At 37.2% G+C, this 15,066-nt stretch overlaps 1 protein-coding gene across 1 annotated transcript in view; it reads left to right on the forward strand.

Moving 5' to 3' along the window:
• The window catches only part of DOC2B (double C2 domain beta), a 208,695-nt gene that overhangs the window by 11,121 nt on the left and 182,508 nt on the right, over window positions 1–15,066 (forward strand). The window lies entirely within an intron of this gene.

Genomic DNA, 15,066 nt, shown 5'->3' on the forward strand with positions numbered 1-15,066 from the left:
AGGTGCCGCACGACAAAAGGCGGCAGTTTTGGATGTGTGTTTTGTTCAAACGTTCCCTAATGGGCTGGGTCCCTGCTATTGGAGACTTTACGGCTTGGGGGTAATTGTCGGCCTGTGTATTAAGTTGTTTATGTTTAAGGGGTACTGTTCTTTTCATATATTGTTTATGTCCGGGACTGGCAGGGGTTAAATTTTAGACATTTGAATAGAACTCTGCCAGAGTATAATTGTGTGCCAGTCCCGGTTTTATCTTTGTTATTTGTGTGTCACAGTCTGTCTAAATGAATAAAGTGCTGTGGCCTTTTCACATTCCAAAGATTAATGTCTTTGCATGTTTATTGGGTATGTTATCAGTAGCTATATTCACAGTGCCTATGTCATGTGTTATATCCATACCTGGGAACTTTTAGGCTCCGGCTACCCAGAGCCCCTCCTTGCAGGATGTAGCCAGAATTAACGGCTGTCGTCAGTGGGTGATCCAGCTGACATTGCGGGCAGTCCCACTGATGTCTGTGGGCATTCCTGCCACGATTAGTGCATGTTCCTTCTGATGTTGCGGAACACACCCCCATTTAAGAGGGAAATGGGTATGGAGTGGTGCGTATCAGCACCCTGCTCCCACAACCCAAAGGATTTTGGTGTTGACCTGGAGAACCAAAGATGTCTCTGGGCAAAACCCTGAGAGTTCCCATGTATATTTATACGTCATGTCATGTTGACATCTAATACCACTCGGTATTAATCGGTAAGCTTGCTGACGTCCTTAAGATTCTGCCTGTTATTTAATTCAAATAATTGGTGGTCCATAAAATAAGACCTTAGCGTAGAGATGTGGTGAATTCAATGTCAACTAAATCAACCAAATATTGAATTTTACATTAATGGCAAAATGGGACATTTTGATTATTGTACATCTAATTAAATTAGCCATTTCCAATGATGATAAATAACATATTATTAATAATTTTGCAATAACACATTTGCCATACAGTTTACATATGATCGTATAATATCATATAAAGCCACACTTTATGCAGTATTGTAATATAGGCTTGCTAAATATGCTGCTGACAGAATCCTATAAGGGGCAATTAGCGTGAAGTATGGTTATTAGAGGAGGAAAAAAATCCATAATGCAAATGTCTTCCATACCACTGGGTACACATATGCCATTGGGATTATTATAGAATAGACATTTTATATTGGCAAGGATCTTTGCAAGTCTTTTGCAACATCACATTCAAAAGAAGATTTTCCTAGTATCATCTAGCTCTATAACCATTACTGAATTTAATAGAATGATAAGGTTAAATGGTATTTCTTTTGTATATCTTATTTAAAACACATAAAGGAGCACCGAGGAAGCTGCAACATACATACATAAGATTTTTCCAAGACATTTCAAAAGCAGAAAATAAAACCAGTAAATAGAGACAGCTTGCTCTGCCAATTAACACTTTGCAAAAGTTAACAGGCCTTGTAGCAGCAGTGATTTAATTTATTTCTGTATAACAAAATGAGATATCCAGTTACTATAAACAAGAAGGAAAAATGGTATACACAGAGAAAGACAATTTAGCTTAAACTACCTGATCAACATAACCTGTAATATATTAACCTTCAAACACAAATATATGTTATAAATCTTTAACAAGCATATTTGAATAGATTCCATATGATAAATCAAGTGTAAACCAATGTAGGTACAGTTGACTTAATAAAACCGTTGACAGGGTCAACATGACTAAAGTACAAACAAAAATCTGGTTCTGCAGGTGAAAAAGCATTAAGCAACCCTTTGATTTATTTAGCGCCAGTGTTTACAAGCGCCTCGGAAATATTGGCATAACGTGTGCAGTAAAGTTTCGGTTGTTGCCTAGGTAAATGATGCTGTAGTATTCTGACTTGAAAGGTGGAAAGCGAGGGGTTGTAAAAGCCAAACTGTGTTTTTTTTCCCCAAGCATATAAAATATTCAGGGAATATATACTATATATATGTAATCAACCTATGAAAGATTTAGAGCAAGAGATTTTGATTTCTGGGGGAAAGCATGCTGTATAAATAAAATGTTATAGCAGGAGTTAACACGTATTCCCATTGCCAGGTGGATATATCCATTCCAAAGTGGGGAAAATACCAGCTATGCAAATACCACTGATTCAGTTGGCCTTTGCAGTGGGCTGTTTCTCTTGCCAAGCTATTTAGGTCTGTCTCTCTGTCTTGCTAAGAGTAACAACAGCTTGGTATGCATGAAACGGGTGGTGACTGATTCATTAAAATGCAAACATGCAAAAGACTAGCCTTTCACAGAAGCAAAATATTATCTTTCATTGAACCACACATGCCTGCACAGTGCTGAATAGCCGTGGGCTAGGGCGACCTCATCTTATTTCTGCCATTCAGGGACACACTATGAAGCTGATGTGATTACACACACAGGTGTATATTTTTATATATCTATATATATATAGATATATAATCTCACTTACGCACTGATTCATATATACACACCGTCACATACACATAAAATGCATTTTATCTTAATTATTAGGAAGCCTTGGGAACCATGTTGATTTCAGATTTAATAACATTTATATTATAATGTACATACAATCATTACCACACATGAGCAGTTTCGGATAATTAACCTCTCTGTTGCCAGGCAAGAGCAGTTTCTGAGAATTAACCCCTCTATTACCAGACTTTACATACACAGTCACATACACACATGCCTGGTGCTGGCTGCAGCTTACACTGAGCTTGATGTGACGGAGGGACTCAGCCTATCAGGAGAGTCTTCTGAACTCTCAGCCAATCAGGGGATTTGAGAAGTCTCTCCTGATTGGCTGAGGCCTCCTTTACTCAGTATTTTCAGTCTGGGACAATGCCCTTTGCGGGACTGTCCCGGATTGCCTGGGACATGTGGTCACCCTACCATGGGCTACACTATTGCCTCTGCTGTTTATCTCTTATACAATGTAAGGGGAATTTAAATCTGGTCTGAAGATGATGATCAACAGGTCTTCTTAGATTTTCTGGTGAATATGTTAATCCCTACATGTTTAGAAGGCTAAATGGTAATAAGCCACATAGATTTTTTGTTTATAGACACCATTTAGCCCAGTAGCATTGCAATATTGCTTAGCGGTTTTATCACAAAGCAATATGGTAGAATAAATAATAATTTGTAATAAACAAAGGACAAGACTTGGACTAGGAAAACAAATTATTTCAGCTCTATAAATGTACAATGGATTGGTCAAATCTCTGATGCTGCAATGGACTTCGCAACCATTCTGTGCTTAAAGGTCAGGTGCCTATTTCAAGTGTGTGATGGATCCAGCGTCATTTACTAAAGAGTCACGATATATCAGAAAGCGTTATAATTGTTAGATACACAAGCAAATTACAGTTGATACGTGTTTGCTGCAAATGTGTATTGATTGGGTTCTGTGATTACCAGCCAGCATTAAGTATATTGATGTGTACAGTAAATACAGATGGATAGAACACATTACAAAATTGATTTTATTTAATTTTGGACAGGGATGTGCAAATGAGTACACATTTAACCTTTCACGTGCACACAGTCTGACCGTCTGAGGTCACTTTGCAGTGGACATTTTGGGTTGAGTCAACAAAGGGATGACCTATGTATTATGTCATATATATGACTGATTCTGTTGATAATCTACTTTAAGTAAATGAAAAATTGAAGTTTTATTTTTATTGTCTTCACTGTACCCCAGGCAGTACATTGAACATTTAACATTACATTTAATATTCCTGTTTGCTTTCAAGAATTGCCTGCTTGACAAGACAGCTGGCAATATGTGGGTCCGGATTGGCTATTTAATGTGATTGGTATAAGCTAATTAAATAAGGATCTTAGCTAAAAGTGGATATGAAAAGCGCTCTGTGGCCAAAATCAGAAAGATAACCGCATGCATCCCTCCCACTTACAATATACTAAAAACCTGTATTCAAAACACAATAACATGTATTCTAAACGTACTAAAGTAGCAATGTTTTTGCTGCATATTGATTCAAAAATGTAGTAAATCAAACACGAGTAAAATTATAAAAATGAAAACATTGCAAGGGTTACGTATAAAGGACAACTGGGTTGCAGTGGTAAAAGTGAAGCAGTCACCATAGCAACCAATAAATTGTTTCTGCTAAGTGCTGCACTTGAACCACTTTGCACCAGAATTACTTTTCACAAATAACCCCTTTTTCCAACCAGTAATATGTATTGTTCTATTACACTGAGTAAAAGTGGCCGCTCACCAATCCTGCCTTACAACTATAATTAAATCCAAAAACCAGTGTTTTATTTCATTCAGCTAAGAGCCTAATTGCATGACTCCTAAATAGACATCTTTGGCATTTGTGTAAATGGCTAGGAATACAAAGTGCCCTAGCCACGTTACCAAAGCCACACACATCACCGGATTCTTCAGTGGAATGTATCATGTGTGGTGGGTACCTGTATTCTATAACTCTATGAGGTGTATTGCACCATAGCAGGTACATTGATTATCGTACAAAAAATCATATTATCTTTTTAATTCCTCTTTTCTGTTTAATAAATGCCACTTCAAATGTAAAGTTAAACCTGATGTTTACGTTAATAATGTATTTGATCTTATCTAATATTATTAAGGGCCATTATGGATATGGGTATTGAACTTGTGTCAAGTACCATAAATATTTAAAGTATGACTCAAGCTACACATAACAAAACAATAGTTTAAGGCTTCTTGGGCCAGATATTGCTTATCCCACCACTATGTAAAAGTAATGCAAGTTTCGCGAATCCTATTTAATTTTTGATGGCTATGTTGTTTACCAAGGAGCGGAATAAGCGGGACTGCTTTGCATTTTAACCCATTAAGGAACACCATTAAGGAGGCTCCTGTGTCACAGGAGGGGCTTCTCAACCCCAAGGTTTTATGCCTAAAGCTAACAATTTAATTTCAGTATCTTTACTCATAAGTCTTACCTAAGTATGCCTTGATCCCAGTCCTGAATGCATAACAAGTCTGTTTACTACATCTGTATCAGCTACGATTAATAGGAGAGCTAGATGTGTGTATTTTGATTTTCATTGACTAAAATGTGTTAGTTGTAAGTAAAATATAAAAATTAAATATGAAATTTATGAATAACAAGTGTACACCTTATAACATGGAGGACACCTTACTCTTAACAGATTTGGCTAGCGCATGGTCGTACACCGTGCCTCAAAAGCTGCAAACTTTTGTCTCTCTATTATTAAGCTGATAAAACCAGTTTTAGACTTTTAGCACGAGAACTATTCATTATAAATATTGTATTTGAACCTACCTAATTCCCGTTTGTATTATTCTGGGATCAGAGCCAATTCAAATTAGAAACGTTTCTCTTCTGATTGATATTGATTGAAGCCTGTTAGCCGCAGAACTTCAGACGGTGGAGTCAGCATTGAGAGAGTTAAATGTCATTGTCACAGTTTACTTTTGCGTCTACATTTATGGGGTCTACATTTAGCTTAGTCAGGTCTGGCGGAGGTTAGAGAAAAAACTTGATGGTCTGAAATGAATGTGCAAAAATGTATCTATGATTTGAATGTAAAATGTTCTCTGTGTTCATACCATTATATACATGGTATACGATCGTTGCATACAGCTTAGTCAGGTTATCGAATGACCTATTGAGAGTTTTTTTTTTTTTTTTTTACCAGCGTTGCAAACTACACTTTAGGCAGGTCATTAAATCAACCCCAACATCTCTAATATCTCCAATACTACTATAGTGCAAACAACTTCCTAGGGCAGTCTGAATGCAGGTCGGTAGGATGAACAGTGTTTATGCGAATGCCTGGAATCCTCATTGTGACTAATCCCTCAACACAGACCTTCTAATAAATCACCATCACCAACAATCACCTTATTTGCAACATCTGTATATTTAATTTCCCTGTTTGTAATGTGTCCTGTATCTCCAGTGTTTCATCACCTGTGCTATGTGTAAAACATTTCGTGTTTAAACATATGCAAATCATTTGAACAATATTTTTATATTCATATAAATAGCAAACAAAACCTGTAAACGTACAGTAGAGTTCTGTGTCTGGGCCTCTTCTTTTTCAATATACTATAAATGAAAAAAGTACAGCAAAGTGAAACTGCAGCTGCTGAGCTTCATCTTGCCGCCCCACCCCCCATGGTCTGAGGATTTTGCCAATGATTAGCTGTTGTAAGCCGGAGCTTAGACAGCAAGTAATGAATTTCTCTACTTCAGGGATTTTCATTCTTGAGGTCAGGACCCAGTAGTGAGCCACAAGATACCTGTCACTCTACACTCAACTGTACAATAGAATTTAACACTTTAATTGCAGTTTCAAAGAATTTTGGAGGTACTGAACTACAAATAATGATTTTAAATGCCGCCGTATTATTGGGTCACACTGATGGGTCACAAAAATGTACCAGCCACTGTAAGCAAACAAATAGGGTTGTTTGTGTATTTGATATTACTGCATTGTGTCATGAGGAAAAGATTTGAAGAACACCGCTCTGATTTATAACTCCCTTCTGCTGCCTGATGTATTTATAATTCCCTGCTGAATGGAACAATTTCTCCTTCTTTGCTAAAAGTTAGATAAAAAAAAAAGGGTACGGGTTATTCTGAAAGACATCTTGGATGAATTTGCTTGATGTTTATTAACAAAGTTATTTTAATTAACTCCAAGTTTAAAATGTTCTCTATTGTTTTTTACACTTGGAGTGAGATTGTCAAGTTGAGAAGTGTTTTACATATTACCACGTGTAAAATATGAGGTGCTGTGTCACTCTATATCTGCTTTTCAAGGGCTGTTAGTAGATAAAGCAAGGTGGCATTTTACACTATATCACTATATGGTGCTTCCTAAACATTCAATGTCTATAATAACTGAACGAGATATTTTTTTTATTTGAAATGAAATGAAAACATTTAACCTTAAACAGGGTGTACCACTTCACCAAAATTAAATATAACAACTTTTCAGGATAATAGCTCTATATGATATATGACATTGAGGATTTTACTGTGTCTATATTCCGCTACTGTATACTGTAGGTTAATAACTTATTTGGTTTATATGGCATGCAGTTGCAGCTTCTGTATTATCTACCATTGTACTGATGTTAAACCATTATTTCTATGTAATTTTTCTCTATAAACAATAGCAGATGTATATATTGATTAGTTTATATAGACGTCTGTGGACATATCTCCTTCTTGGATCCTTAGCATATTGGATTGCCTCCCAAATATGTCTTGCTGGCATCTACGTTCTATAGAATATTGTTAACCCTTTCCGAAGAGGTCTAAAGTGCATGTTATTAGCAAAAGGAGGAGCCAGATTGTGTTTGGCTTAGCATAGAGGATGGCAGCCGCAAAGTGTTGGGGACAGCTGGGTAAAGCCAAGGGCAACACTAAGTTAATAAGAAATATCTTGTGAATTTCTGTTTCTTCAGCACCCTGGGGTAGGCTTTAAAGATGAAAGATTTATCACCTCCCCTGCAAATAATTTTAGCTAATACTGTACAAATATTTCAGTCTTTCATCTTCATCAGCAGCATGTTTCCCCTTTAATTATGTTTCTTTCATGAAATAGATTGTATATGAAGTATTTTATTTTTAAATTGATAATGGTAAAACCATTATTGCTTATGACATTAAGCGCTGTTTCATGCTGAGAAACTTAATTGTATTTATTAACTATTCCATGGGGACAGGCATTGTACAGATGGCCCCATGTTTAAAAGTGGCTAATAAAAGCCTTTGTTAAGGAAGTCCACCTTTACGACTAGTGTATATATAACATACTGGGTATGTAGAATACACTTTTGTACACCATCGCTGTTATACATTTACAGCAAAATAACATTTTATAGACTTCTATGTAATTCTATAAACTCTTTTGGTTATCTCAATAATGTTATAGTTTTGGTCTTACTGAGAGGGCCATCCTTTGTGTAGGCCAAAATGGTGTCCCAATGTGCAGGCACCTTGGTAACCAGGGCACCCAGTGGAGTCATGTGACAAACATGTGAACCTGCAGTAGAAGCACAGTACAGATAGCTTCAGCTGTAGTAAGAAAGGGATGGGAAGGAAGGAGAGGGATACGGAGAAGGAGGGTTGTGAAAGATAGAGAATGTAAACTGTGAGAAGAGGAGAGATGATGTAGAGGGAAAGCTATGAGAGGAATGGCTATGACAGGGGGAGACGAAGGCCTAAGAGAAGAGGAGATAGAGAGCTCTGAGAGAGAGAAGGAGGATGAGTGAATTTGTATATATGTATGTGTAAGTATAAGTGTATGGTGTTAGTGCATCTTAAGCATGTGTGTATGTTGTTAGATTGTGTGTTTCTGTGTTTTGTGAGTGTGTATCAGCATATGGTGTTAAAGTGTGTATATGTTGCTTTTTGTTGTAACAGTGTAAGGAGTAAGTAGAGAGGGCAATAAAGCAGGATTGTGTGTGTGTGTGCATGTGTAAGTGTATGGTGTTAGAGTCAGAGTGTACATAGTCATATTAGAGTGAGTGTGCAGGTATATTAGTGTGTAATGTTAGAGTGAGCGTGGAGGTGTTGACGTATAGTGTTAGAGTTAGTGGGTGTTAGAGATTGTTACACCCTTACCTCCGTCCCTGTTACTGGTCCCTCGGTGGAGGGGGATGAAGTCCTGACAACAGTGCATCCATCACCCTCATGGCTGCATATATCCTCAATGTCCGCAGCACTCCTGGGAATATACAATATACATATGTAAATTTATACAAATTCAAGAAAAGCCACAGTGTTATATAACATTATTGCCAATAGTAGGCCCTGTAAAATCAGACAGCCCTGGGCCCCGCAACTGCCTAGGGACCGCCCTGATCATCGATACATTTTAGTAAGCCAGATTACACACAGACCAAGAGGTAAGAGTCATGCAAAACTTTAAGGGCAGTCTTCAATGTGGATTAGTGCTTGGGGAAATTCTGCTTGTGGGCATTGATGCTTATGATTACCATTGGTCTTGCTTTAGGGAGCTGGTTATGTCTCTCTTGAATGGTAGTAGATGTTTAAGGCAGTGTGTTTAAACCTTTTTTTGCCACAAAAGTATCTAGTAACTTTTTTTTTTCCACCAAGCACTCATCAGTATCAGACTATTCTTTGGCATACACTCTTCTTGGAGATATTTCCTTAGCTTCTGGAATTATACTGAAGGTAAAGCCATTGTAGAACCTCTTAGGCATATCAGACATACTCAAAGACGTGCAGGTACCAAAAGTTGAAATCCTGCTCTAAAGGGTCAGCGGACAATTCCCCCCATTCCTTATGATTAGGTCCTTAATGTTGAGGCTTCTATGAAAAGGCTAATGGGCATTCCACAACATATATTAAAAGTCTTGAGGTTGTTAACAACAAATACATTCTAAAAATAAGTCAAAGGTACAGACGTTCAAAACGTTATGTTTTGCTAAAATTGTACAAATTGTTATATAGCTGCTGTGTAAATCTTCATCATTTCATTCAATTCTGAAAACACTAAACTAATTTGAAAAAAATAATTTATTAGTGTGTTTTAAAGTACAAAACCTGAAATAATGCTTCATAATAATGTCTTTTTCACGGATGGATGAATATAACTGACAAAAGAAAGCAGAAAATATATACATACAGTATATGTATAACTAAGGCTACGGTATACAAGTAAAAAAAATAAATCCAGACTATCTTCTCCACATTACATTGTACACAATTTGAACCCATCTCAACATCTTTAGGAAATTGATCATGTATAATTTTAAGGTTTTTTGTTGTTTATGCTGGGAAATAGTGCCTTTAGAGAAAGAACACATGCTGCATGCATTATCCTACCCGATGGATACTCATACCAATTACAAAAAAGGAAACACTGGTCTCAACTTATTCTATAATCCTAGATACTAATAACCTAGCTTTTCTCGCTTTCTGCATCCCCTCTATATAAAATCCATCAGCTGGGTTTAGTCAATAAAACTTAAAATCTGTCAGACTAGAATAACAAAAAACCCTGCCAATACTTGAAGAAGTCTACAGCTCTTGTAGGGTCACCAGAATGAGGAATCTGCACACACACCAAAGGAACTCAGGTGCTTAACTGTGCCAGGAGGGGCCAGCTCCCCAGTAGATCAAAATAAATAAAGGCTCCAGGCACTCAAGGGTTCCAGCTCAGGCAGATTTATTGAAGGAGAAGGACAACAACGTTTTGACCTCACAATGAGGTCTTTATCGAGTTTACAGCTCTTGTATGGCATTTAAGTCTGTCACAAGACTTTTTGTTCCCTTGATAAGTGGCATTTATTTAGATATTGCCACTGTTTGAAGTAGGGTTTAGATGATAAGTAATCATTGATTTATATGCATCTATCCAGAAATGTTCTTTAGGATACATGCCTGGGTGTATGTAAAGATTTCCTTCCTCTGGCATAATATATAACTTTTCATCTTCCTAGGCTGTCCTGTAAGACTACCTGAGAAAAGAACCCTCCACCTTATGGATACAGAAGCACATATCTCAAGTAGTGCGCTCACCTCTTAGAGCGGGGAAGCCTCACTAAACAGAAACGTCATAAACACCGACCATTACATAGCAACTGGATTCTCCTATTCACACTCTTTAAGAACATAAATGTGCGTTACTTTAGTTCTCTGTTTTGTGTTTTGAGTTCTTCTTCCAAGAAAATAAATATAAATGTTTTAACCACAAATTACTCACTTTTTCCTTCTTATTTTATAAGCATGCTGGCAACATGCTTTGTTAAGAGTGGGTTCCAACTCTCTGGCAGAAGAGTTAACACAGATCATAACTGCAGTGACTTGCTTACTGATTCGAAAGGGGACTCTGATTAGATTCCCACTGAAGCTTTATGTGATTTTAAGCAAATCACTTTATCTCCTAGTACCTCCCATATCACAAATTAAATTACAATCTGCTTGTGCAGGAGCTTGCTATCTTCATATTCTGTATTCGGCACAGCATGCACCACCATCAAGCACTATAATATAATAATGCAGCCGGTCAAGGCCCTTTATTATTATTACTTTCTATAGTTTATCAGCAGGAGTACGCAGTGTCCGTGACAAGGCTTGCAGAAGCCATGTTGCAAAGCCTGTTGCAGCCTACCACTTCTTGTAATGTGCACAATACAGACTGTGTACTCTATGGCATGTTGATATTCCTGTTTACCCTTTGGCCATGCATCACTGAGATGCATGGCTAAAGTCCCCTTAGCAGAAGATTGTTGCAGGATATAGAAGGTGAAGGAACAAACACAGTCATGATTTTAGTGTTTGCATAACAGATAGTCTGGCTCTTTATTGAATGTAAGTTTTTACTATAATGTTTGGTTTTTACCATAGCAGCTAGTTTAGGTCTGGGACATGTGGTTTGGGATATCCCAGAGATATCCCTCAGTTGATTGGAAGGAACCACTTGCATAAACCACCAAGTTTATGAACCAGTAGTAGGATATGTCAGATGTTAACCTTACCTCATCCTCAGCCATGCCAAAGACGGTTCACAAGGGTCATATATATATATTCTGAATCTTGCCCTCCTCATGTATGACTGCTTAATGATAGATGCTGTGGTCTCATGTGGTGACAGTGTGACAGGTGCTACCACTAGCAGTGGATCTTGTTACAGGCAGATGTTTAGGAGTATGTACATGGAAATTGATGTGCATATGTAAGTATGTGTGATGGCTCTCACCTGGAGCATTTTCTCCTCTCGTCTCTCATCCGACTGTTGTGTCAAAGTGCCTCTTCCAATTATTTTGCTCATATTTTGCAGGTAGTATGTACAGTTCTAATAATGTAGACCTAGGTTATATTGGTATAACACATACTTTAATATAGTACGACAGTAAAGTATTTTAGAGTCACTTATATTTAGCAATGCCGTTGAATAGTCTTTATTATTAATACATTTACTGTGCATTTCTAGGTCCATTTATTTTAAAGCCCGTGTTGTGGATTTAGTGACTGCATAATTATCTGGATTCAGTGCCATGTGTATGTCTAGATTAGACCCAAAATGACAGGTTACTACTGGGGGGTTGTGAGCACTCCTAGCGTAGGTTGGAACTGACAAATATTTTCTGAAATTTTCCTATAATAACAATTATGTCTTCAATGAACTGTGTTTTTTACTTTAACCCTTATCGGGCATGCTAACTGAAATCAAAATTTTGGGTTCTTTCATACACTGACTTAGTGTACAATCTCAGGTCTTAATATGCATCCATGTATTGATTAATTAAGATCTAACCTGGTCCATGCACCTATGTATAATGTATGCATAATGTGTACTGAGGTGGTACACATTATATTGTTATTATGAGTACCACCTCGCTAATTGTCCTAAAATGGATGTGTAGGGAGTGACATGTTGAAGTTATTTTCAACGTAAACCAGTTCTTTTTTCTGTACTGTTTTATTATATTTGCCTGTTAGTGCTCTAAAAGAGGAAGGTATCTTGCACACATATCTTTCATGCTACAATGGGATCCCAAATATTTACTATATATAATAAAAATACCGTAATAGCTTTCACATTTCTTCTTTTGGTAAAAAAAAGTGTAAGAAATGGGAACCTCCACCATTTTCGCAGTCTTTACTTGTGATCTGCTTGTCACAAAATCTATTTGGAAGTGATTATCTAGGATACAAATGCTGAAGGAGCGCAGAAACTAAGACTAAGATCCTTTTTTCTAATTCATCGTGATTCCATCCATCATGCTTCAGGGTAGGTAACATAGAAAACATATTGGACATATAGTGCTCTGTTTGTAATGAGGAGCAATGCTCTTTACTCTTCTTAGGCTGCTTCTGGAATATCTCTGATGCCTGGCCCCCTGTGGCTCAGGATTAGAGTGAACATAGGGATTACTAAACATAGTTCTTTCCAAGCCAGGTTAGTGACAGCAAGAGACATGCATCTTCCGAACAAGCTAGCACCGAATATCTCCTTTACTTAAAAAATATGTGTCTGCACTTATCTTGTACTAAAATGAGTAGCACTACAAATTATCATGCTAAATAAAAAGTGTAACACAGCCCTGCCATAATCCTATCTGTTATAGTAGAAGAGCAGATGTGGTTAATCCAAGAATAAGACAATGCAACTAGAGGGTGGAACCACTAGATTTTCTTTTAATATGGATGACTCTCTTCTAAGGATTTACCCATAGGGACGCAGGGGGTTGCCAGACACATAGTTCACACATGGCCACATAAGGGACAAACATTAATTTTGGTGTAAGAAACCATCTTTGAGGTCGGTTCACAATCATCTGAACAAAAGAAAGGCTGTTCAAAATGAAGTGGCTTTTAAACTAATGCCTGTAATATACACACAACAATATATTAAGACAGGATGTTCCATAACTTAGGTAAGATGATTATTATTATTTAATATTATCATCATTTTTATCATCAGTAACGTGCAGTGAGAGACAACATTCTTGCACAGAACAACCTTAAAATTTTACCAGAAATTTAGATTACGTAGATCATGGCCTCAACATGGGGCATATTGAAATGTTTAGTACAAGCCTCTGGCCATTCTCAGCAGAATGTTCTAGACATTAATAGATGTCTAAAAGTCTACCTGCTGGCTCTAGCATCATTATTATAAAGCACTGACCAAGAAACCACATGCTAGCAATAGAATGTTGTACATTAAATGAGATATACTGGTGTGCTCAAGAGTTTTTGGTGTCAGCAATTACTACCAACACAGGGAGAAGAGAATTGTGAATACATCTTAAAAGATGTTTTTAAAAGGCTTAAGAAGTATCCTAGCCACAGATAAATATACATAAATTGTACATGTATTGTATGCATATGTGTGTTTAAGCTATAGCTCATAAACATGTATTGGGTTTTTTTTGTCTTCACATGTCCTCACAATATTACACTTGATGCACAAAATTCATAGGGGGTGTATAAATGCATTCGTCACAATGCACAAGTGTGTTTGAATTGCTAATTGCAGTTTAGCAGGTATTTTTTCTACCCATTTTATTTTGAGGACACAGATGTTAAAAAGAGAGAACGCAACACTTAATGAAAATGTTCAGGCAATTGTGATTGTGCCCTTTCTGAAACCTTTTATTTGTCCACTGGCAGGCATTGTAAAGAGAATTGGGAACAAAAAGATGAGAACTACCTGATGTACTTTTTGCCACATAGCACTTACTCATATGCATTATTGTACAGAACAATCATTAAATACCCACTCTCAAAAACAATGAACATTCTAAAGTGAAAAGTCAGTCATAACAGTGCATTACAGAAATAAAATTCTTAATAGATTATTAATTTATTATGTCCATAAAAATAGATAACATCAACTTTATAGTTGTATGTATTTGGAGATTAATTTTGACTTAATTATTTTTAGAATGGAGCATTCATTACATTTAGGTGTAGTAATTAATTGGTTTAGTAATGAATTCTTTATATTATATTATTACTAGACTTGTGCATTCATATTCGGATCGAATGGCAGCCGCAAAATGTACACGAAGACACGTAACACGGTAATACCTCCAACTAATCTCCTTGGTCCATCCTTGGCATCACAGGGTTTAACTGGAGCGGAAATCCATAGGATTGCACGAGGAGTTAAGGGTCTGTGCGAGCGACTCTATTGGTCTCCTGCAGGGGCCTCCTCTAGCATTAACCAATTGCTGGCGTACGATCGACTCTATTGGTCGCCAGCAGGGAGCTCCTTTTTTGGTTGTCGTTCGCACTAACCTTTAACTCCTGGAACCTACCCAGGCCGAGTTTCACCGTCAGGAGTTAAAGGTCTGTACGTGCGACTCTATTGGTTGCCGGCAGGGAGCTCCTCTGCCAGAGGCATTTTAACCTCCATAAAATGTCAAAGCAAATGGCCTAGTTTATTTAGCATCAAAACAAATTTGGCAGATAGCAAGCCCTGTCAAATACACATTCTCCAAAAGGGATTGCCTAGATAGAGCATTGGATGTAAATCCTAAAAC

The sequence above is a fragment of the Spea bombifrons genome, chromosome 2, assembly GCF_027358695.1.
Source record: "Spea bombifrons isolate aSpeBom1 chromosome 2, aSpeBom1.2.pri, whole genome shotgun sequence".
NCBI lineage: Eukaryota > Metazoa > Chordata > Amphibia > Anura > Pelobatidae > Spea > Spea bombifrons.